The sequence below is a fragment of the Balaenoptera borealis genome (assembly GCF_965194805.1).
Source record: "Balaenoptera borealis genome assembly, chromosome: 15".
NCBI lineage: Eukaryota > Metazoa > Chordata > Mammalia > Artiodactyla > Balaenopteridae > Balaenoptera > Balaenoptera borealis.
In genome coordinates, this window is record NC_138871.1 from 28,483,868 (window position 1) to 28,506,231 (window position 22,364).

Here is a 22,364-nt window from a genome sequence, read left to right on the forward strand (position 1 = left end):
TGTCATGTTTTGGTAAGTCTCACAATATTTCAAACTTTTTCACTATTATACTTGTTACATGATCTGTGATCAGTGATCTTTGATGTTACTATTGCAAAAAGATTACAGCTTGCTGAAGGCTCAGATGATGGGTAGCATTCTTAAAGTCTACTTTCAAATTAAGATATGTACTTTTTTTAGACATAATGCTATTGCACACTTAATAGACTACAGTATAGCATAAACATAACTTTTACATGCACTGGGAAACCAAACAACTCGTGTGACTTGCTTTCTTATGATATTCTCCTTATTGTGGTGTCTGGGACCAAAGCCATATCTCCATAATAATATGCCTGCACTAGGTAGGCACAGGCCATCACTCCTGCTGCAACGAGCAAACAAACTTGAATAAAAGATCATCGAGCTAAGGAAGCAATCAAGAAACAATATCAACTAATATGCTAGAGAGGGACATTTAGAGATTTGGAGCAGGGGTTTGGTGTAGGGAGACATACTCCACTGGAAAAGAGAAATCACCATATCTTTTGATGAACTCATTTGCTGGCATGATGGAGTGAAATCTAGCAGAATGTCAAGCCGATTTCCCCCACAGGACATTTCCTTAGTGTCAGGGTGGTATAGGATGATGGGGGACTGAGCCAAGAAAGCAGAGTGAAATTTCCTGCACAGTCATGGCACTAACAAACCAAATCCCGCTAGATAAAGGGGCCTGTGACAATCATTAGGTCTCCTCTTCAAGACATTTGCCAGTTTTTGAACCTATATAAAGCAGGAAGCTAAATACCTAATGCCTGAGGGAGAGAACTTTCCAAAGTGAGGAATTAGAGACCTACCAGACTCACAGTAAAAACCCAGAAGTGCCATCCCCAAGAAGGGGGCTGAGTCAGAAAAAGTGAAGTCATCTGCAATGTTTCAGTGTTTATGAGACAAATTTTCACTGAGAAAGTGTAACGGCAACAAATACATAGCTGGTCTCTCCTTACATTTGCCATACTCTGAAGCTGTGAGAACTGAGAGCCTAAAGAGCTGAATTCAAACATCTGAAAGACTGAAGTCAATAACTGACTGTATTTATTGAAGAATCAAAGACCTGTCAGGCTCACAGCAAAAATCCAGGGAGGCCACAAATTAGGAAAAATCATAGGTAGGATGAGACAACTAAAGCTCCAACCCAGTTCTGACCTAGTAAAATTCCTGAAATGACTGAAATGATCAGCCACTCTGATTAACAGAGAAAAGGGTAAATCTTCTCTGGTGCAAAGTAATAGCATCTTCAGTCTCTATGAATTTTTTATTCACCACGTCCAGCACACAATCAAAAATTATGAAATTCCTGAAGCAGGAAAAAGTGACTAAAACTTAAGACAAAAAAAAAAAAAAAAAAAAAAACCAAGAAAAATTGATTTAGAGGGAATTCAGATTCTGGAGTTAGCACAGAACTTTAAAATGACTATATTGAGAGTAAAAGATGGGGATTAATAGATTAAAATATGGAGAATCTCAACAGAAAATTGGAATCAATTTTAAAAAATCAAATACAGATAAATGAAAAATAAGAAAACTGATCCCCAGCAGACCTTAGGGAATACTAGAAGAAATTTTTTTGGGCTGAAGTAAAATGGCCCAACATAGAACAGAGCTGGGCTCTTGGTCCCATATTGAACTCGAGTTGGAAGAGGCGAGTCCGGTCTCAAAACGGAGGTAAAACCGCCGCCCGGTCGCCCCCAGCCCGACTCCGGCCGCCGCCGCCGCCGGGGGGAGGAGGGCCATGATCCAAAGGAACCAGAACAGTTGAGAAAACTGTTTATTGGTGGTCTGAGCTTTGAAACTACAGACGATAGCTTAAGAGAACATTTTGAGAAATGGGGCACACTTACAGATTGTGTGGTGATGAGAGACCCCCAGACAAACCGTTCCAGGGGCTTTGGTTTTGTGACTTACTCTTGGGTTGAAGAGGTGGATGCAGCAATGTGTGCTCGACCACACAAGGTTGATGGGCGTGTAGTGGAACCAAAGAGAGCTGTTTCTAGAGAGGATTCTGTAAAGCCTGGTGCCCGTCTAACAGTGAAGAAAATTTTTGTTGGTGGTATTAAAGAAGATACAGAAGAATGTAATTCGAGAGACTACTTTGAAAAGTATGGCAAGATTGAAACCATAGGAGTTATGGAAGACAGGCAGAGTGGAAAAAAGAGAGGATTTGCTTTTGTAACTTTTGATGATCATGATACAGTTGATAAAATTGTTGTTCAGAAATACCACACTATTAATGGGCATAATTGTAAGTGAAAAAGGCCCTTTCTAAACAAGAAATGCAATCTGCTGGATCACAGAGAGGTCGTGGAGGTGGATCTGGCAACTTTATGGGTCGTGGAGGAAACTTTGGAGGTGGTGGAGGTAACTTTGGCCGTGGTGGAAACTTTGGTGGAAGAGGAGGCTATGGTGGTGGAGGTGGTGGCAGCAGAGGTAGTTATGGAGGAGGTGATGGTGGATAAAACGGATTTGGAGGCGACGGTGGTAACGATGGTGGTGGTCCTGGTTACAGTAGTAGAGGAGGCTATGGTGGTGGTGGACCAGGATATGGAAACCAAGATGGTGGATATGGTGGCGGTGGTGGAGGATATGATGCTTACAATGAAGGAGGAAATTTTGGAGGTAACTATGGTGGTGGTGGTGGGAGCTATAATGATTTTGGAAATTATAGTGGACAACAGCAATCAAATTATGGACCCATGAAGGGGGGCAGTTTTGGTGGAAGAAGCTCGGGAAGTCCCTATGGTGGTGGTTATGGATCTGGTGGTGGAAGTGGTGGATATGGTAGCAGAAGGTTCTCAAAACTCAGAAGAAAAGGGCTACAGTTCTTAGCAGGAGAGAGAGCGAGGAGTTGTCAGGAAAGCTGCAGGTTACTTTGAGACAGTCGTCCCAAATGCATTAGAGGAACTGTAAAAACCTGCCGCAGAAGGAACGATGATCCATAGTCAGAAAAGTTACTGCAGCTTAAACAGGAAACCCTTCTTGTTCAGGACTGTCCTAGCCACAGTTTGCAAAAAGTGCAGCTATTGATTCATGCAACGGAGGGTCAATTAGATGTACATTCCTGAGGTCTTTTATCTGTTGTAGCTTTGTCTTTTTCTTTTCATTACATCAGGTATATTGCCCTGTAAATTGTGGTAGTGGTACCAGGAATAAAAAATTAAGGAATTTTAAACTTTTCAATATTTGTGTAGTTCAGTTTTTCTACATTTTAGTACAGAAACTTTAACAAAATGCAGTTTTGAAGGTGTTTCCTTGTGAGTTAACAAGTAAAGAAGATCATTGTTCATTAATATTTTGTATGAATTTTGCTAAAGTTAACTGTAAAGAAACACCTGCTGACTTGCAGTTTAAGGGGATCTATTCTCCCCATTTCCAAACCATGAAATGAATGGGCTCTGACATGTGGAGAGAATAGATATTTGTATGTTTGCAATGTGTGTTTTAGATAATAGAATTGGGTATTTAAATTAGCATATTTGTGAATTTAATAGCTTTAAGATTTACTTCAAATGAAAAATCTCAGAATTCAAAAAAAAAAAAACAAAAGAACAGAGCTGGGAGCGCGATTGGCGCTGCCTGCGGGGGAGGAGCGCCGCCGCCGCCGCGAGCTGGGAGCTCGATTGGCGCTCCCTGCGGGGGAGGAGCGCCGCCGCCGCCGCCGCCGCGAGCTGGGAGCTCGACTGGCGCTCCCTGCGGGGGAGGAGCGCCGCCGCCGCGAGCCGGGAGCTCGATTGTCGCTGCCTGCGGGGGAGGAGCGCCGCCGCCGCGAGCTGGGAGCTCGCTTGGCACTGCCTGCGGGGGAGGAGCGCCGCCGCCGCCGCCGCCGCCGCGAGCTGGATTGGCGCTGCCTGCGGGGGAGGAGCGCCGCCGCGGCCGCCGCCGCGAGCTGGGAGCTCGTTTGGCGCTGCCTGCGGGGGAGGAGCGCCGCCGCCGCCGCCGCCGCGAGCTGGGAGCTCCATTGGCGCTGCCTGCGGGGGAGGAGCGCCGCCGCCGCCGCCGCCGCCGCCGCCGCGAGCTGGGAGCTCGACTGGCGCTCCCTGCGGGGGAGGAGCGCCGCCGCTGCCGCCGCCGCGAGCTGGGAGCTCGCTTGGCGCTGCCTGTGGGGGAGGAGCGCCGCCGCCGTCGCCGCCGCGAGCTGGGAGCTCGCTTGGCGCTGCCTGCGGGGGAGGAGCGCCGCCGCCGCGAGCTGGGAGCTCGCTTGGCACTGCCTGCGGGGGAGGAGCGCCGCCGCCGCCGCCGCCGCGAGCTGGATTGGCGCTGCCTGCGGGGGAGGAGCGCCGCCGCCGTCGCCGCCGCGAGCTGGGAGCTCGTTTGGCGCTGCCTGCGGGGGAGGAGCGCCGCCGCCGCCGCCGCGAACTGGGAGCTCGATTGGCGCTGCCCTGCGGGGGAGGAGCGCCGCCGCCGCCGCCGCCGCCGCCGCCACGAGCTGGGAGCTCGATTGGCGCTGCCTGCGGGGGAGGAGCGCCGCCGCCGCGAGCTGGGAGCTCGGTTGGCGCTGCCTGCGGGGGAGGAGCGCCGCCGCCGCCGCCGCGAGCTGGGAGCTCGACTGGCGCTCCCTGCGGGGGAGGAGCGCCGCCGTCGCCGCCGCGAGCCGGGAGCTCGATTGTCGCTGCCTGCGGGGGAGGAGCGCCGCCGCCGCGAGCTGGGAGCTCGCTTGGCACTGCCTGCGGGGGAGGAGCGCCGCCGCCGCCGCCGCCGCCGCGAGCTGGATTGGCGCTGCTTGCGGGGGAGGAGCGCCGCCGCCGCCGCCGCGAGCTGGGAGCTCGATTGGCGCTGCCTGCGGGGGAGGAGCGCCGCCGCGGCCGCGAGCTGGGAGCTCGATTGGCGCTGCCTGCGGGGGAGGAGCGCCGCCGCCGTCGCCGCCGCGAGCTGGGAGCTCGGTTGGCGCTGCCTGCGTGGGAGGAGCGCCGCCGCCGTCGCCGCCGCGAGCTGGGAGCTCGATTGGCGCTGCCTGCGTGGGAGGAGCGCCGCCGCCGCCGCCGCCCCCGCCGTCGCAGTCGTCGTGAGTGAAGAAGCGCCTCGGTGACGCCTGGTGAGGGCCCTCGCCGACGCCTGGGCTTACCTGCCGCCCGGCCAGCTCCGCTCGTTTCCTGTCCCCCGCGGCCCGGCGCGGGGCAGGCCTGCCAGGGCCATGGAGGACGAGGTGGTCCGCATTGCCAAGAAGATGGACAAGATGGTGCAGAAGAAAAACGCGGTGAGCGCGGCGGGCGGCGCGGGCCGGAGGGAGGCCGGGCGGCGGGCGGGGGCCAGTCGGCCTGAGGGGGCTCCCGGCCCGCGGTGAGCGCGGCGGGTGCTGCGAGACGGCGGCGAGGCCCGCGCTCTGGGGAGGGGTTCCTGGGGAGGGGGGAGCTTCGTGTCCCGCGGCCGCGTCCCGGGCAGGGGTTCTGGGGGGCGTCCTGTCCCGCAGCTGCGTCCCGGGCAGGGGTCTGGGGGGCGTCCTGTCCCGCAGCTGCGTCCCGGGCAGGGGTTCTGGGGGGCGTCCTGTCCCGCGGCCGCGTCCCGGGGAGGGGGTCCTGGGGGGGTCCCGGGGAGGGCGTCCGGTCCCGCGGCCACCGGCGCTGGGATCCGCCCTGGGCGCCCGAGGCCCCTCGTGATTAGCGCAGCCCGGTAAACTCTATGGAGGCATCCTCCTCATTATTTTAAACGTGACGGTGGTAAAGCCTCGCTGGTTTAGCTGAAGAGTGCAGAGAGCCCTCCCTGTTTGAAAGAATTGGTTCTCTTTCCCGGGCTCATTGGCCAGCAGCGAGAAAACAACATCAAACAGAGGTTTGTGATCAGTTTTAGACATGAAATTGTTCAAGCAAAACGTGAATTTCCTGGATCTTATTTTTGAGGAAGGCTGAACATTCCCTTGATTGTCTCAACTCCCCTGCATGTTTGCTTAGCAATTAAAAAAGGTGAACTACGCCAGTGTACTTGGCAAGTTGCTAAACTTTTTGGAAAAAGTGGATCTTGTTAGGCCGCGGAGTGCGGGGAGCTGTGTTTAAGGCATTGCCGCCGACGAGGCTGTGCTGCCGGCTGGATTTGGACACATGTCGTTGCTGGTCCTCTCAGTGGTTTACAGTTGCTACCGGTGGCGTTTTCTGTTACTGATAACGTGTGCACGTGAACGTGGTCTCTTGCGGTTTGTATGAGGTGCTCCAGTTTCTGCATTTCTTTCCACCTGTGTGGGCCACTCTCAGTCCCTTGCTTCCGAGTCGTCTGTATTTTCAGCTAAACTTCTGAAATTCTAAGTCCAACGAATGTGAAGGAGAGAAGGGCTGCTCTGATTTGCACAGCACTTTGGAGTTACAAAGCGTTTGTGCAGAATTCTTTGGGGACTCACGACAGCTGTGTTGCATTCATTTTACAGAATAAGAAACTGAGTCAGACCAAGCAGTTCACCTCCTTAAATGAAGTGTGCGTTGTGGATTAAGCCAGGACCCGAGTTTTCTGCTGGGCAGCATGCAGAAGTAGTGTTAAACACCGAATTCTTAAGACTTCAGACTTGGTGTGCGCCTCTTTTCCTTTAACAGGTGCATTGCCCGGCGTGTAATTTCATACCCTGTTCATCTGTCTTTGCAATTTTGGCTTTTTAAAGGATTTCCTGTTTGTTTTCTGTTGCAGACGTTGCCGGTGCCATTTATTTTTTCTGTTGATACAGGCCTTTCATTCCTCACTGCAAGTGATGAGTTCTGTATATTTGATTGGCTGAACGTTTCTGTTATTCTGTTTAAACTGGCAAGTTTTTTTTCTTTGCCTAGAGAACCCTAGACTCCCCTAGTAGAAGCTGGCTCCTAGGGAAAAAGGCCGTTTCTTGGGTAATTTTTTTCTCGAACTCAGGCTATAAAATGTGTACCTTTTAATCATCTAGTGCACTAGGTGTTTTTGTTTGTTTCCTTTCCTTGAAATAGACGTTTCCTAGAAATGAGGAATTCCTTAGTGAGCAAGTATGGAGAAGACCAGTTTGTATTTATCTGCAGTTCTCAAATTATAAACATATAATGCGTCAGCAGGAGAATGAGGATAAGCTCCACAGATGATCCTCAAGTCTCACTTTTCTTTTCAAATCTTATATTTCTAGTAGTACAGAACTTTACCAATATAAAAACTTGCCCCCCCCCCCAAAAAAAAGAACACAACTGCAGGAAAGAACAAAGAGCACTTAAAGTGTGTGTGTGTCTAATATATACATGTACATATACCCAGGTACATACACCTTTATATTTATATGTTATTTTGTAAATAAGTGACAATAATAATGTCTTGTGGAGATGTAGAACAGAAGTATACAACGAAAGCACAAACAGCAGGAGGGGCAAATGGAGTTAAACTGTTCAACCTCCATGGGATGGTTCCATGGAGGAGGCAGAGAGGGGGATGGGATCCTCGAAGAGCTGCTGAAGACCTTGCATTTTTTGCAGATCTCTTTAGAATGCTACTTGCATATTGTGCTCTCACTGAATGCACCTGGCTGAGCTATGGCACATTAGCACGGTAAACATTTGTCAGATTTGCCCTAGTCAGAAAATTTTCTATACCTGCCATCCTGCTTGGCACTTAAAAAAAAAATTTTTTTTTTTTAAGCTCTCTATGATATAGGGATGATGGGTGAAGAAGGTAGGCTGCAGGGTAATATGTAGTATGTATGATCCCATTTTGATACAGTAAACAGAAAGTATTAAATGCATGCCTGTTTGTATGAGCAGTGAGTTTGCATGGTTATCTCAAGAGGGAGGGAATGGGACGGGTAGAGAAAGAGACTGACCACAGACTATTGTTTTACTTGTTACAAGAGGCATGTGTTGCCTTCATTTCTGATTAAACTTTTTGTGTACAGATTATTGTAGGTTTACATGCAGTTGTAAGAAATAATAGTGCGATAGCTCCTGTGTGTCCTTTACCCAGTTTTCCCCAATGGTAACATCTTACAGAATCATAGTATACTGTCACAACCTGGGTATTGCCATTGACACAGTCAAGATAGAGAACATTTCCATCCCACAGGATCTCTCCTGATGCCATTTTATAGCCACTGCTGCTCCCCCACTCCCCACCAAATCATAGTGATCTGATAGTGCAGTGGATAAAGTTGCAATAAAGTTTTTGTGCAGATGATCAAGGGAAAATACCCCCTGGGGAAGATGGCCCATCTCCCACTCCCCCGGCCCTATCTGTCCCTGGCAACCTGTCATTTCAAGAATGTTATGTGGGACTTCCCTGGTGGCGCAGCGGTTAAGAATCTGCCTGCCATTGCAGGGGACATGGGTTTGATCCCTTGTCCGGGAAGATCCCACATGCCGCGGAGCAGCTAAGCCCATGCGCCACAACGACTGAGCCTGCGCTTTAGAGCCCGGGAGCCACAACTACTGAGCCCACGTGCCACAACTACTGAAGCCCGCGTGCCTAGAGCCCGTGCTCTGCAACAAGAGAAGCCACCGCAGCGAGAAGCCCGCACACTGCAACAAAGAGTAGCCCCCGCTCGCCGCAACTAGAGAAAGCCCACACGCAGCAACGAAGACCCAACGCAGCCAAAAATAAAATAAATTAACTAATTAATTAAAAAAAAAGAATGTTATGTGAATAAAATCATATAGTGTGTAACCTTTTTTTTTTTTTAAGTAAAAAAAATTTTTTTTTGGCTGCGCTGCCGGTTGTGCGATCTTAGTTCCCCGACCAAGGATTGAACCCAGCCCAGGTAGTGAAAGTGCTGAGTGCTAAACACTGGACCGCCAGGGAATTCCCAGTATGCAACCTTTTGGATTGGCCTTTTTCAATCAGTGTAATTCCCTGGAGAGTCATCCAAATTGCATGAATCAACAGTGCTCCTCTTTTTTAAAAAAAATATTTATTTATTTATTTGGCTGTGCGGGTCTTTAGTTGCAGCATGCGGGATCTAGTTCCCTGACCAGGGATGGAACCTGGGCCCCCTGCATTGAGAGTGCAGAGTCTTAACCGCTGGAACACCAGAGAGGTCCCAGTGCCGCTTTCTTTTTAATTGCTGAGTAGTATTCCATGGTTTGGCTGTACTTCAGTTTGTTTAATCACTTGCCCATTGAAGAACATCTGAGTTTTTTTCCCATTTCCTGACTATTACTGATAGAGATGCTGTGGACATTTGTGTACCTTTTTTTGTGCGAACATGCGTTCTCTGGGATAAATGCCGTAGGGTATGTGTTGCTTTTTTTGTTTTTTTTCCGGCTACGCTGTGCCACATGTGGGATCTTGGTTCCCCAATCAGGGATCGAGCCCGTGCCCCCTGCATTGGGAGCTTGGAGTCTTAACCACTGGACTGCCAGGGAAATTCCTGTATTGCTCCCCCCGCCCCACTTGATTGATTGATTGGTTGATTGGCTGTATTGGGTCTTAGTTGCGGCACGCGGGACCTTCGTTAAGGCATGTGGGATCTTTATTGTCGTTGCGGCGCACGGGCTCTTCGTTGCAGCATGAGAGCTTCTCTCTAGTTGTGGCGTGCGGGTTTTCTCTCTCTAGTTGTGGCACGTGGGCTCTGTAGTTGTGGCGTGCAGGCTCCAGAGCGCGTGGGCTCTGTAGTTTGCTGCACGTGGGCTACCTCATTGAGGTGTGCGAGCTCAGTAGTTTGGTGCGAGGGCTTAGTTGCCCCGCGGCATGTGGGATCTTAGTTCCCCGACCGGGAATCGAACCCGCGTCCCCTGCATTGCAGGACGGATTCTTTACCACTGAACCACCAGGGAAGTCCCTGTATTGCTTTTTTAAATTCAAAAAAAAAAAAAAAGGAAAAGCAATTAGAGGTGAAACAACTAATTATATGATGGCCTTTCAAAGTACATATTCAAACCCTACATTCTTGGTGTACATAAGTTATTTATGTTGATTTGTGGTGTTTAGCTCTAGCAACAAGGCAATAATAATAACGCTGTAGTTTTCCTTGTTTCTTTCAACTGATGATCTGTGTATTTATTACAAATATTAATTAACACTCACAAGCTACCAGGAGGCAAGTAATGGTTAGCGCTGGTGTGGTTAACTCCTTTATAGATAGGGAGGTTGAGGCATGGGTATTGTGGAATTTGCCATGTTGAGGCATGGGTATTGTGGAATTTGCCTAAGGTTATATAGCACTGTGTTCTGACTCAGATTCATTCAGATTTATTCCTTCCCTTTCTGTCTCCTGAATTAACGCTTTGTAATTTTGACCTAGGTGTGAGGACACGAAAAGGGTTTTTTTCTGTATCTGAGGTTTAGTGCTTGTTTTATAGAAGCAATATAGTATAGTGGTTAGAGTAGGCACTTTAGCATCTGATTTTTGTTTTTTTCTTAAGTCTTTAATGAATTTGTTACAATATTGCTTCTGTTTTATGTTTTGCACATGCCGGAAAGGTAATAGGCCTTGGCCCCTGGGCCTGGGCTTCGTCTCTTGTGCTGTCTCCTGTCCCTGTTGCCCCCGCGCGCTGGCCCGTCCGCGCTGTGCCAGGGGGTATTGGTCGTCTCGCGGCTCAGTTCACAGTAGCTGAAAGGGACTGTGTGTGATGGTCTCATTTCTGCCCATCGTTTTCAAAGGGAGGCTCTGGCCATTGCTCCTCGGGTAAAATGCAGAGGGAGTGCTTTTTAAGATGGGACTGTCAGTGTTGGGGACACTCCTTAATTACCAAAACGGAATCCCCTTCAGTTCCTCCAGCTGTGTTGTTTTGGCACAGAAGATGTGAGTAATAGGAACTGGAGCTAAGTTGGAGTGAAAAAACGCACCGGTCCCGCCGAATTTTCCATCGAAACAGTTGATTTGTGTTGTCTGTAGGAATTCTAAAGGGCGTACCGTTGCTTCCTAACCGGAGTCATTTGAGAGATCTACCTCTGTACGTTCAAATGATTAATTTTGAGACTTTGCTCATGTGTGCAGTAAACCCTTTAATTCCCTAAGACCTTCCTTTCCTCCATCTCCTACCCCATTAAGCCCGCTTCAGTTCATCTCCTGAATTTCTTTGGAATCTGTCAGCTCTCCCTCAACACCCTAATACTGAACTTGCCTGTGTGTTGCGATTAGGTCCTAACTAGTGTCCATATATCTTGTTTCCTTCCAATCCATTCTTCACACAAAAAACCTTCAAGGCAAGTTGGAACATTGCTCATAAACATCGCTCACAAACATTGTTTTGAGAATAGAAAACACAGTGTTTGTTGGCCTTTAAGACTCTGCGTGGTCTAGAATCCTCTCTGCTTCTCTAGCCCCATCTTGTGCCACTTGTGCCCTCACTTTCTATGCTTCAGATACACTGAATTAACCTTAGTTCTCACTCATCTGACAGAAGTCAGTTCAGATATTATTTTTCACTGTGATCCCTAGCATTAAGCAAGTTGATTATCACGTTTTGTATGAGGACTAAAACTAAACTGGGAAGTGGAAGAATTGAGTTTAAACTGTTTCAGTCAACACGCATGTATTAATGATACCTACATATTGAACACCGGGCTAGGTTTCATGAGGGATACAGAAGTTCTGGCCATCTCTGGTTTTGGATATCCCTTATTTGTTGAGACCTTTGCGTTGTTTGGTTGCCTTTTGTCTGTTTTCAAGATGGGAAAACAGGAACGAGGGAAGTATAGGTTATTACTAGGTGGGGTTGAACAAGTGGAGCAGCAAACTGCAAGGCAGAAAGAAGAGGGACGTACTATAGAGGGATATGATTTCCATTCTCAAGGCGCCTGCATCCTGTGCAGGGAGACAGCCTAACATAAAATGTGCCTAACAAAAAATATATTGACTTCTTACTAAAAATCTGCAGTTCATATAACCAAGGGGTTTATAACTTCTCCTTTAAAAGTGATATTCCTGGGACTTCCCTGGTGGTCCAGTGGTGAAGACTCTGCGCTTCCAATGCAGCAGGCGTGGGTTCAATTCCTGGTTGGGGAGCTAAGATCCCACATGCTGCGCAGCCAAAGAAATTTTTTTCAAAAGTTATACTCCTGTATTATTGAATTTAGTGGTTTAGATTTTGTTTTAATGTTAAGAAGATTTCAGTTTATTTACCAGGAACAAACAAAACATAATGTAAAAATAGTTTCCCAGAAACGATTTCCATCATTCTCTTCTTCCCTTTCTCCCGCAGACTGGTGTTTCATCTTTACAAGCTCTCTGTCTTTCCATAGGAAAGCTGTCTGGCTTGGAGGTTGCAATCCCAGGGAATTTTTCATCAGCGGGGAAGTCTCCATCACTACAGAGGGATCAAGGGAGAAGTCAGTCCCTGGTAAGTGAGATGCTCCCCCTAAACACCAACACAGCAGTCGTGTACCTTTTAAGGGGTTCAAGGGCAAGATGGGCTAGGCATTTCTACTAACTCTTCTTAAGGACCATGGACAGTGCCGTAAGCTACGAGGTAAGCGGTGACTGCTGTAGTTCTTACTGGTGATCATTTCCTGTCACTGATTCTCGGCTTTCTTTGTATTTCATAGGACTGTTGTCAGTCCAATAGAAAATGAGTCTTATTTTTAAAAAACTGAAATGTTTTACAAAGCCTAGCATTCTCATATAGAGTCCTTTCAATTCTCCCCACTTTCCCAAGAGGCTATGAACGCTTCACACCATGAACTAGGAGAGGGGGTAGAGCCCTTTCTGATGAAATACATCAACAAAGACAGAGTCTTAGCCTGCTTGCTCTCTGGACAGGATCTCGGACTACAAGGTCTTCAATCCTGGTATAAATGAAGGAAGTGAGGACAGTTCAACTGGCACTCTCATAACAAGAGTTGTGAAACACCTTCCAAAGAGACTATAGCAGTAGATGAGGGAAGGGAGTGCTACAGTGTGGTAGTACAGGGGGAATGATCGGCTACAGCAGTGAAAAATGTGGTACCTATTGGTGTGCTCTCGGGGTTCTTGTACATGTAGCATAGATGACCTTTACAGTGGCCCTCTCACCTTCCCACCTGCATTAGGTGTTCTTTTTTTTTTAAATTTATGTTTATTTATTTATTTATTGTTTGAACTTATTTATTCTATGTGTTTATTTTTTTGGCTGCACTGGGTCTTCATTGCTGTGCACGGGCTTTCTCTAGTTGGCGGCTAGCGGGGGCTACTCTTGGTTGCGGTGTGCGGGCGTCTCATCGCGGTGGCGTCTATTGTTGCGGAGCATGCGCTCTAGGCGCGTGGGCTTCGGTAGTTGCGGCTCACGGGCTCTAGAATGCAGGCTCAGTAGTTGTGGCACATGGGCTTAGTTGCTCCACGGCATGTGGGATCTTCGCAGACCAGGGCTCGAACCCGTGTCCCCCGCATTGCATTGGCAGGTGGATTCTTAACCACTGCGCCACCAGGGAAGCCCTATTCTGTATACTTTTAAAATATTTTTTAAAATTTTACTTCTGAATCCACAGAGTTAAAAATCTTTTATTATTAAACCAAATAATATTTCTCTTTTAAAGGAGTCCTTTCTACCAAGTACCTGTATGTAAAGGTAAGACCGTGAACTGTGGGCTCTATGTAGACCGATCCATTTGATGTCAGAAGAGGTATAAAATACACTTTCACAGTTGGATTTCCTCTCCTGTGCTCTGCCACCAACATGAAAACAGCATACCCAGAGTAGCCTGGGTTTCAGTACAAGGCATGTGGAACAGACCCAAACCGTTTTTGCATCCTGATGCCAAACTCCAACTGACTCATAAGCCCATGAGTGAGGAAAGCAAATGTCTGTTGTTACGAAGCACTGAGATTTTCGAGGTTCTTATACAGTATCACGGTGGCAATAGGTAACTGACACATTAAAGGTGTTCTGTGTGATATTGATTAGACTATACATTTGGGGGGCATAATTTTATATCACAATAAAAATGTATAAGATATATAACCATCTCGGGTTTCCCTGATAGCGCAGTGGTTAAGAATCCGCCTGCCAATGCAGGGGACACGGGTGCCAGCCCTGGTCCGGGAAGATCCCCCATGCCGCGGAGCAACTAAGCCCATGTGCCACAACTACTGAGCCTGCGCTCTAGAGCCCGCGAGCCACAACTACTGAGCCCATGCACCGAAGCCCACGCGCCTAGAGCCCGTGCTCCACCACAAGAGAAGCCACCGCAATGAGAAGCCCGTGCACCGCAACGAAGAGTAGCCCCCGCTCGCCGCAACTAGAGAAAGGCTGCACGCAGCGATGAAGACCCAACACAGCCAAAAATAAAATAAATAAAAGTAAAAAAAAAAAAAAAAAAGGAATATAACCATTTCAACATATAAATGTATTTATTCAAATTAAATTCAGTGCAATTTACATGTGGAACTAAGCAATTTTCTTTATACATTTAGGCATATTCCATTTATACCTACAGACAGATAAACTTTTTGCACAAGTAGGAAAACTTAAAATATATTTTGAATAGATTTGTACAAACTGTTGAATACTTTAAAATTAGTAATTGAAAGTTCCCACCCTCATTTGGAGGTAGAATGGGAACTTAACTTTCCAGTTACTGGTCTGAAAAAGAAAATAACTTGCTATAATTTTGAATGTTATATAGTATAAGCACTATAAAAATATCACTGTCATGATAGCATAGGAACACTCTAAATGTAGACCTTATGGTAGAAATTGCTAGCTGTTCACCAAAACTCATTTCTTCTTCATCCTGGAAAGCACAGCTAAACTATTCCTAGTCAGTGGAAAGTGATGTGGGCCACACCTAGGCCTAGCCCATAAAAGCCTCCCAACATGTGCTCCTCCATGCTTTTCGTCCCTTCCAGTTGACTATGATGATGAATCCAAGGTTCCATGTTTTAAAGAAAGCAGAGTCACAGTCAACCTGGGTCCCTGCTCAACGTTTCTTGAGCAAGAAATAGACTGGTATTGTGTTTGCTATCTGTTCACTGTATCATGCAAAACAATAGTAAAAGAAACAATGCCAAATAGTTATCTACCTCCCTAAAATTGAACCTCTATAGTTTTTATGTTTTCATGAACTACTTGCATTCTTATGACAAGTATTATGAGTTGAAAATACGTCAGCCACAAGTAGCATGAGTTTCACATAGGTTGTTAACTTCACTAGAAATTGAAGTAAAAACATAATAAATTATATTCTCTTCATAGCTATGTAAATAAAAGATGTTTTAATCATGTACAACCTAATGCTTAAAATTAAAATTAGGTTTTCTAACTAGAAAGACCCAATCAAGAAATTTCTTAGTTAATGACACACAAAAGTTGGTAATGTGACCTAAAATTCTCTTACCATCTGTGCCATGAAGAACAGTAATCTGTTGGACTGAAGATGATGAAGCAAACTTGACAGGAACTTTGCCCAACTTCTGTGTACTGAGGTCTGGAATATCATGTCCACGATCTTCAGCATTAACAAAAATCTCAGATGAAAACATGGTTTTTCCTGGACTCTCTGTTGTTATCTGAGTGACTGCATCAGATGATAATTTTCCAGAGAAGGGAGAAAACGGGGTCTTAATCTCCTTTGGTGATCTGAACAAAAAAGAGAAAGCACACAGCAGGTCATATCCTTGGCTTATCAAATACTGTAATTTCTTTCCAAATGTGGCTTCAATATTTTTTGGAGACACATCCAACTCAAATGGTTAAGTTATTTCTGCAGTACCCTGTGCTTTTTTACATACTTATTACAGGGTGATCATGCATGAGTTTACTTTTACTTATTTTAAAATCTACTTTTATTTTGGATTTAGAATGCTATTATATAAGGAAAGGGTACTTTTCAGTTGAAGTGGAAAGATATCCATTAAAAAATAATTACTGGAAGTCCACTATAAATTAGGGGACTATGCTAAACGCATAGAGTGTACAAAAATAAAAAAGAAACAGAGCCTTTCCTCAAAAAGTTTATATGTCAGTGGGGGAACCAGAGGTTTTTAAGGTTGTAATTATGTATATAGATTATAAAGAATCCATATTAAAACATAATGGAGTAAATAAATGAGTGTATAAATAAATAAATAATAGGAGGGAGGGAGAAGACAAATCTTGCCAACAGAAGAATTCCATATGTAGGTAACCTCCCCCCCGCCCCCCCCCGGCATCCATCTCCTCCCCAAGGAGGTGGAGGTGAAGCTTAATCTTCCCCTTAAGTCCAGTCCTGGGCTGGCCTTAATGATTGAATTCCAGAGACAGTATAAAATGGGAGAAAAAGTAACTTTACAGTGGAGAAACCAAGCAAACACCATGTTATGCAAGTGATGATGTTTCACATCACCAGTGATGTCACGGAGACACTACATACTCTCTGTTATGATGTGATGAGACGGTTACTTCGCTTCTGCGGTATTCTTTGTCAAAACCTATAACTCCAGTCGAATCATGAGAAAAACATCAGCCAAACCCAGACTGAGAACAATTCTACAAAATATCAGACAAATATTCCTCAAGACTGTCAAAATCATGAAAAACAAGGAAGGAATGAGGAACTGTCATAGACCAGAGAAGACTAAGGAGACATGACAACTAACTAAGTGGAATGTGATATACTGGATTGGGTCCTAGAACAGAAAAAGGTCATTAACAGGAAAACTGGTGAAATCCAAAAAAAGTCTTAAGTTTAGTTAATAGTAATGTATAAATGTTGGCTTTTTAATTTTGAAAAATATACTATGGTAGTATAAGATGTTAGCAATAGGAAAAACTGGGAGAGAGGTAAAGGGAACTCTGTTTGTATCTTTTCTGCAGATTTGAAATTATTTGAAAATGAAAAAGGTCATTTTTAAAAAATGGAGTAATACTGTATTGTATTATATCACAGAAGAAGAAGACCTTTTAAAAGGTCTTTTAAATCTCTACCCTCTATATACTATTCACTAATTAAAAGGACAATTATGAGAAAAGAAAATAGGCCCATCTCCCTTATGTATACAGAAGCAAAAATCATACACAAAATGTTAGACAATCAAATGTAGAGTGTGTGAGTGAGTGAATGTGTGTGTGTGTGTGTGTGTGTGTGTGTGTGTGTGTGAATTCCTACCAAGTTGTTTTACTCCAGAAATGCAAGGTGAGTTAACATTCAAATATCAATAAATGTCATGCACCACATCCATAAAATAAAGGAGAAAATGTATATGATCATATCAGTATAGTCAGATAAAGCATTTGATAAAATTCAATAATTATGTATGATTAAAAACTCATAGCAAAGGGAAACTACAAAAAACTTTAGAGCCACCATCCTATTTATAGTGAAATGTGGAGAACGTCCACTGTAAGATTAGGAACAAAATAAGAATGCCAACTCTTACCTTTTCTATTCAACCTATTAGTAAAAGTATTAAATGGCATTAGCAGTAAGGCAGGAAAAAGAAATCAGAAATATAAGGCTAAGAAAGGAAGAAATCATACTGTCACTTTCCATAGTTGATATAATTAAGGATACAGAAAATCCAAAACCATCTACAGATAACTTATTAGAATATCAGTTAGTTTTTAGAAGAGTTGCCAGATAAGAGACCAAACATTAAAAAATTCCACTAACATTTTTCTGTGTCTGAAAAGTTATAAAATTAAAAACTAAAAAATATGCCATCTACATTATCATCAAAACATCATATACCTAATAATAAGTGTAATAAAAAATGTAAGAACCCTATTAGAATAGAAAACTATTGATATATCATAGAGAGAAATTAAAGGTGATCTAAATAGGATTTCTGCTTTGAGGCAGGATGTATAGGCATACCTCACTTTATTGCACTTCACTTTATTGTACCTTGCAGATAATGCTTTTTTTTTTTTTTTTTTTTTTTTTTTTTTTTTACAAATTGAAGGTTTGTGGCAACCCTGTGTCAAGCAGCTCTACTGGTGGTGCCATTTTTCCAACAGCATTTGCTCACTTCGTGTCTCTATGTCATGTTTTGGTAAGTCTCACAATATTTCAAACTTTTTCACTATTATACTTGTTACATGATCTGTGATCAGTGATCTTTGATGTTACTATTGCAAAAAGATTACAGCTTGCTGAAGGCTCAGATGATGGGTAGCATTCTTAAAGTCTACTTTCAAATTAAGATATGTACTTTTTTTAGACATAATGCTATTGCACACTTAATAGACTACAGTATAGCATAAACATAACTTTTACATGCACTGGGAAACCAAACAACTCGTGTGACTTGCTTTCTTATGATATTCTCCTTATTGTGGTGTCTGGGACCAAAGCCATATCTCCATAATAATATGCCTGCACTAGGTAGGCACAGGCCATCACTCCTGCTGCAACGAGCAAACAAACTTGAATAAAAGATCATCGAGCTAAGGAAGCAATCAAGAAACAATATCAACTAATATGCTAGAGAGGGACATTTAGAGATTTGGAGCAGGGGTTTGGTGTAGGGAGACATACTCCACTGGAAAAGAGAAATCACCATATCTTTTGATGAACTCATTTGCTGGCATGATGGAGTGAAATCTAGCAGAATGTCAAGCCGATTTCCCCCACAGGACATTTCCTTAGTGTCAGGGTGGTATAGGATGATGGGGGACTGAGCCAAGAAAGCAGAGTGAAATTTCCTGCACAGTCATGGCACTAACAAACCAAATCCCGCTAGATAAAGGGGCCTGTGACAATCATTAGGTCTCCTCTTCAAGACATTTGCCAGTTTTTGAACCTATATAAAGCAGGAAGCTAAATACCTAATGCCTGAGGGAGAGAACTTTCCAAAGTGAGGAATTAGAGACCTACCAGACTCACAGTAAAAACCCAGAAGTGCCATCCCCAAGAAGGGGGCTGAGTCAGAAAAAGTGAAGTCATCTGCAATGTTTCAGTGTTTATGAGACAAATTTTCACTGAGAAAGTGTAACGGCAACAAATACATAGCTGGTCTCTCCTTACATTTGCCATACTCTGAAGCTGTGAGAACTGAGAGCCTAAAGAGCTGAATTCAAACATCTGAAAGACTGAAGTCAATAACTGACTGTATTTATTGAAGAATCAAAGACCTGTCAGGCTCACAGCAAAAATCCAGGGAGGCCACAAATTAGGAAAAATCATAGGTAGGATGAGACAACTAAAGCTCCAACCCAGTTCTGACCTAGTAAAATTCCTGAAATGACTGAAATGATCAGCCACTCTGATTAACAGAGAAAAGGGTAAATCTTCTCTGGTGCAAAGTAATAGCATCTTCAGTCTCTATGAATTTTTTATTCACCACGTCCAGCACACAATCAAAAATTATGAAATTCCTGAAGCAGGAAAAAGTGACTAAAACTTAAGACAAAAAAAAAAAAAAAAAAAAAAACCAAGAAAAATTGATTTAGAGGGAATTCAGATTCTGGAGTTAGCACAGAACTTTAAAATGACTATATTGAGAGTAAAAGATGGGGATTAATAGATTAAAATATGGAGAATCTCAACAGAAAATTGGAATCAATTTTAAAAAATCAAATACAGATAAATGAAAAATAAGAAAACTGATCCCCAGCAGACCTTAGGGAATACTAGAAGAAATTTTTTTGGGCTGAAGTAAAATGGCCCAACATAGAACAGAGCTGGGCTCTTGGTCCCATATTGAACTCGAGTTGGAAGAGGCGAGTCCGGTCTCAAAACGGAGGTAAAACCGCCGCCCGGTCGCCCCCAGCCCGACTCCGGCCGCCGCCGCCGCCGGGGGGAGGAGGGCCATGATCCAAAGGAACCAGAACAGTTGAGAAAACTGTTTATTGGTGGTCTGAGCTTTGAAACTACAGACGATAGCTTAAGAGAACATTTTGAGAAATGGGGCACACTTACAGATTGTGTGGTGATGAGAGACCCCCAGACAAACCGTTCCAGGGGCTTTGGTTTTGTGACTTACTCTTGGGTTGAAGAGGTGGATGCAGCAATGTGTGCTCGACCACACAAGGTTGATGGGCGTGTAGTGGAACCAAAGAGAGCTGTTTCTAGAGAGGATTCTGTAAAGCCTGGTGCCCGTCTAACAGTGAAGAAAATTTTTGTTGGTGGTATTAAAGAAGATACAGAAGAATGTAATTCGAGAGACTACTTTGAAAAGTATGGCAAGATTGAAACCATAGGAGTTATGGAAGACAGGCAGAGTGGAAAAAAGAGAGGATTTGCTTTTGTAACTTTTGATGATCATGATACAGTTGATAAAATTGTTGTTCAGAAATACCACACTATTAATGGGCATAATTGTAAGTGAAAAAGGCCCTTTCTAAACAAGAAATGCAATCTGCTGGATCACAGAGAGGTCGTGGAGGTGGATCTGGCAACTTTATGGGTCGTGGAGGAAACTTTGGAGGTGGTGGAGGTAACTTTGGCCGTGGTGGAAACTTTGGTGGAAGAGGAGGCTATGGTGGTGGAGGTGGTGGCAGCAGAGGTAGTTATGGAGGAGGTGATGGTGGATAAAACGGATTTGGAGGCGACGGTGGTAACGATGGTGGTGGTCCTGGTTACAGTAGTAGAGGAGGCTATGGTGGTGGTGGACCAGGATATGGAAACCAAGATGGTGGATATGGTGGCGGTGGTGGAGGATATGATGCTTACAATGAAGGAGGAAATTTTGGAGGTAACTATGGTGGTGGTGGTGGGAGCTATAATGATTTTGGAAATTATAGTGGACAACAGCAATCAAATTATGGACCCATGAAGGGGGGCAGTTTTGGTGGAAGAAGCTCGGGAAGTCCCTATGGTGGTGGTTATGGATCTGGTGGTGGAAGTGGTGGATATGGTAGCAGAAGGTTCTCAAAACTCAGAAGAAAAGGGCTACAGTTCTTAGCAGGAGAGAGAGCGAGGAGTTGTCAGGAAAGCTGCAGGTTACTTTGAGACAGTCGTCCCAAATGCATTAGAGGAACTGTAAAAACCTGCCGCAGAAGGAACGATGATCCATAGTCAGAAAAGTTACTGCAGCTTAAACAGGAAACCCTTCTTGTTCAGGACTGTCCTAGCCACAGTTTGCAAAAAGTGCAGCTATTGATTCATGCAACGGAGGGTCAATTAGATGTACATTCCTGAGGTCTTTTATCTGTTGTAGCTTTGTCTTTTTCTTTTCATTACATCAGGTATATTGCCCTGTAAATTGTGGTAGTGGTACCAGGAATAAAAAATTAAGGAATTTTAAACTTTTCAATATTTGTGTAGTTCAGTTTTTCTACATTTTAGTACAGAAACTTTAACAAAATGCAGTTTTGAAGGTGTTTCCTTGTGAGTTAACAAGTAAAGAAGATCATTGTTCATTAATATTTTGTATGAATTTTGCTAAAGTTAACTGTAAAGAAACACCTGCTGACTTGCAGTTTAAGGGGATCTATTCTCCCCATTTCCAAACCATGAAATGAATGGGCTCTGACATGTGGAGAGAATAGATATTTGTATGTTTGCAATGTGTGTTTTAGATAATAGAATTGGGTATTTAAATTAGCATATTTGTGAATTTAATAGCTTTAAGATTTACTTCAAATGAAAAATCTCAGAATTCAAAAAAAAAAAAACAAAAGAACAGAGCTGGGAGCGCGATTGGCGCTGCCTGCGGGGGAGGAGCGCCGCCGCCGCCGCGAGCTGGGAGCTCGATTGGCGCTCCCTGCGGGGGAGGAGCGCCGCCGCCGCCGCCGCCGCGAGCTGGGAGCTCGACTGGCGCTCCCTGCGGGGGAGGAGCGCCGCCGCCGCGAGCCGGGAGCTCGATTGTCGCTGCCTGCGGGGGAGGAGCGCCGCCGCCGCGAGCTGGGAGCTCGCTTGGCACTGCCTGCGGGGGAGGAGCGCCGCCGCCGCCGCCGCCGCCGCGAGCTGGATTGGCGCTGCCTGCGGGGGAGGAGCGCCGCCGCGGCCGCCGCCGCGAGCTGGGAGCTCGTTTGGCGCTGCCTGCGGGGGAGGAGCGCCGCCGCCGCCGCCGCCGCGAGCTGGGAGCTCCATTGGCGCTGCCTGCGGGGGAGGAGCGCCGCCGCCGCCGCCGCCGCCGCCGCCGCGAGCTGGGAGCTCGACTGGCGCTCCCTGCGGGGGAGGAGCGCCGCCGCTGCCGCCGCCGCGAGCTGGGAGCTCGCTTGGCGCTGCCTGTGGGGGAGGAGCGCCGCCGCCGTCGCCGCCGCGAGCTGGGAGCTCGCTTGGCGCTGCCTGCGGGGGAGGAGCGCCGCCGCCGCGAGCTGGGAGCTCGCTTGGCACTGCCTGCGGGGGAGGAGCGCCGCCGCCGCCGCCGCCGCGAGCTGGATTGGCGCTGCCTGCGGGGGAGGAGCGCCGCCGCCGTCGCCGCCGCGAGCTGGGAGCTCGTTTGGCGCTGCCTGCGGGGGAGGAGCGCCGCCGCCGCCGCCGCGAACTGGGAGCTCGATTGGCGCTGCCCTGCGGGGGAGGAGCGCCGCCGCCGCCGCCGCCGCCGCCGCCACGAGCTGGGAGCTCGATTGGCGCTGCCTGCGGGGGAGGAGCGCCGCCGCCGCGAGCTGGGAGCTCGGTTGGCGCTG

The 22,364-nt window shown here is 46.1% G+C and overlaps 1 protein-coding gene and 1 pseudogene across 10 annotated transcripts in view; both read left to right on the forward strand.

The window, feature by feature from the left end:
- The window catches only part of LOC309611802 (uncharacterized protein), a 198,837-nt gene that overhangs the window by 103,222 nt on the left and 73,251 nt on the right, over positions 1 to 22,364 (forward strand). The gene's annotated exons all lie outside the window — the stretch shown is intronic.
- On the forward strand, positions 1,666 to 3,090 carry LOC309611739 (heterogeneous nuclear ribonucleoprotein A3 pseudogene; annotated as a pseudogene). Its single transcript has one exon. The product of its transcript is annotated as a heterogeneous nuclear ribonucleoprotein A3 pseudogene (transcript).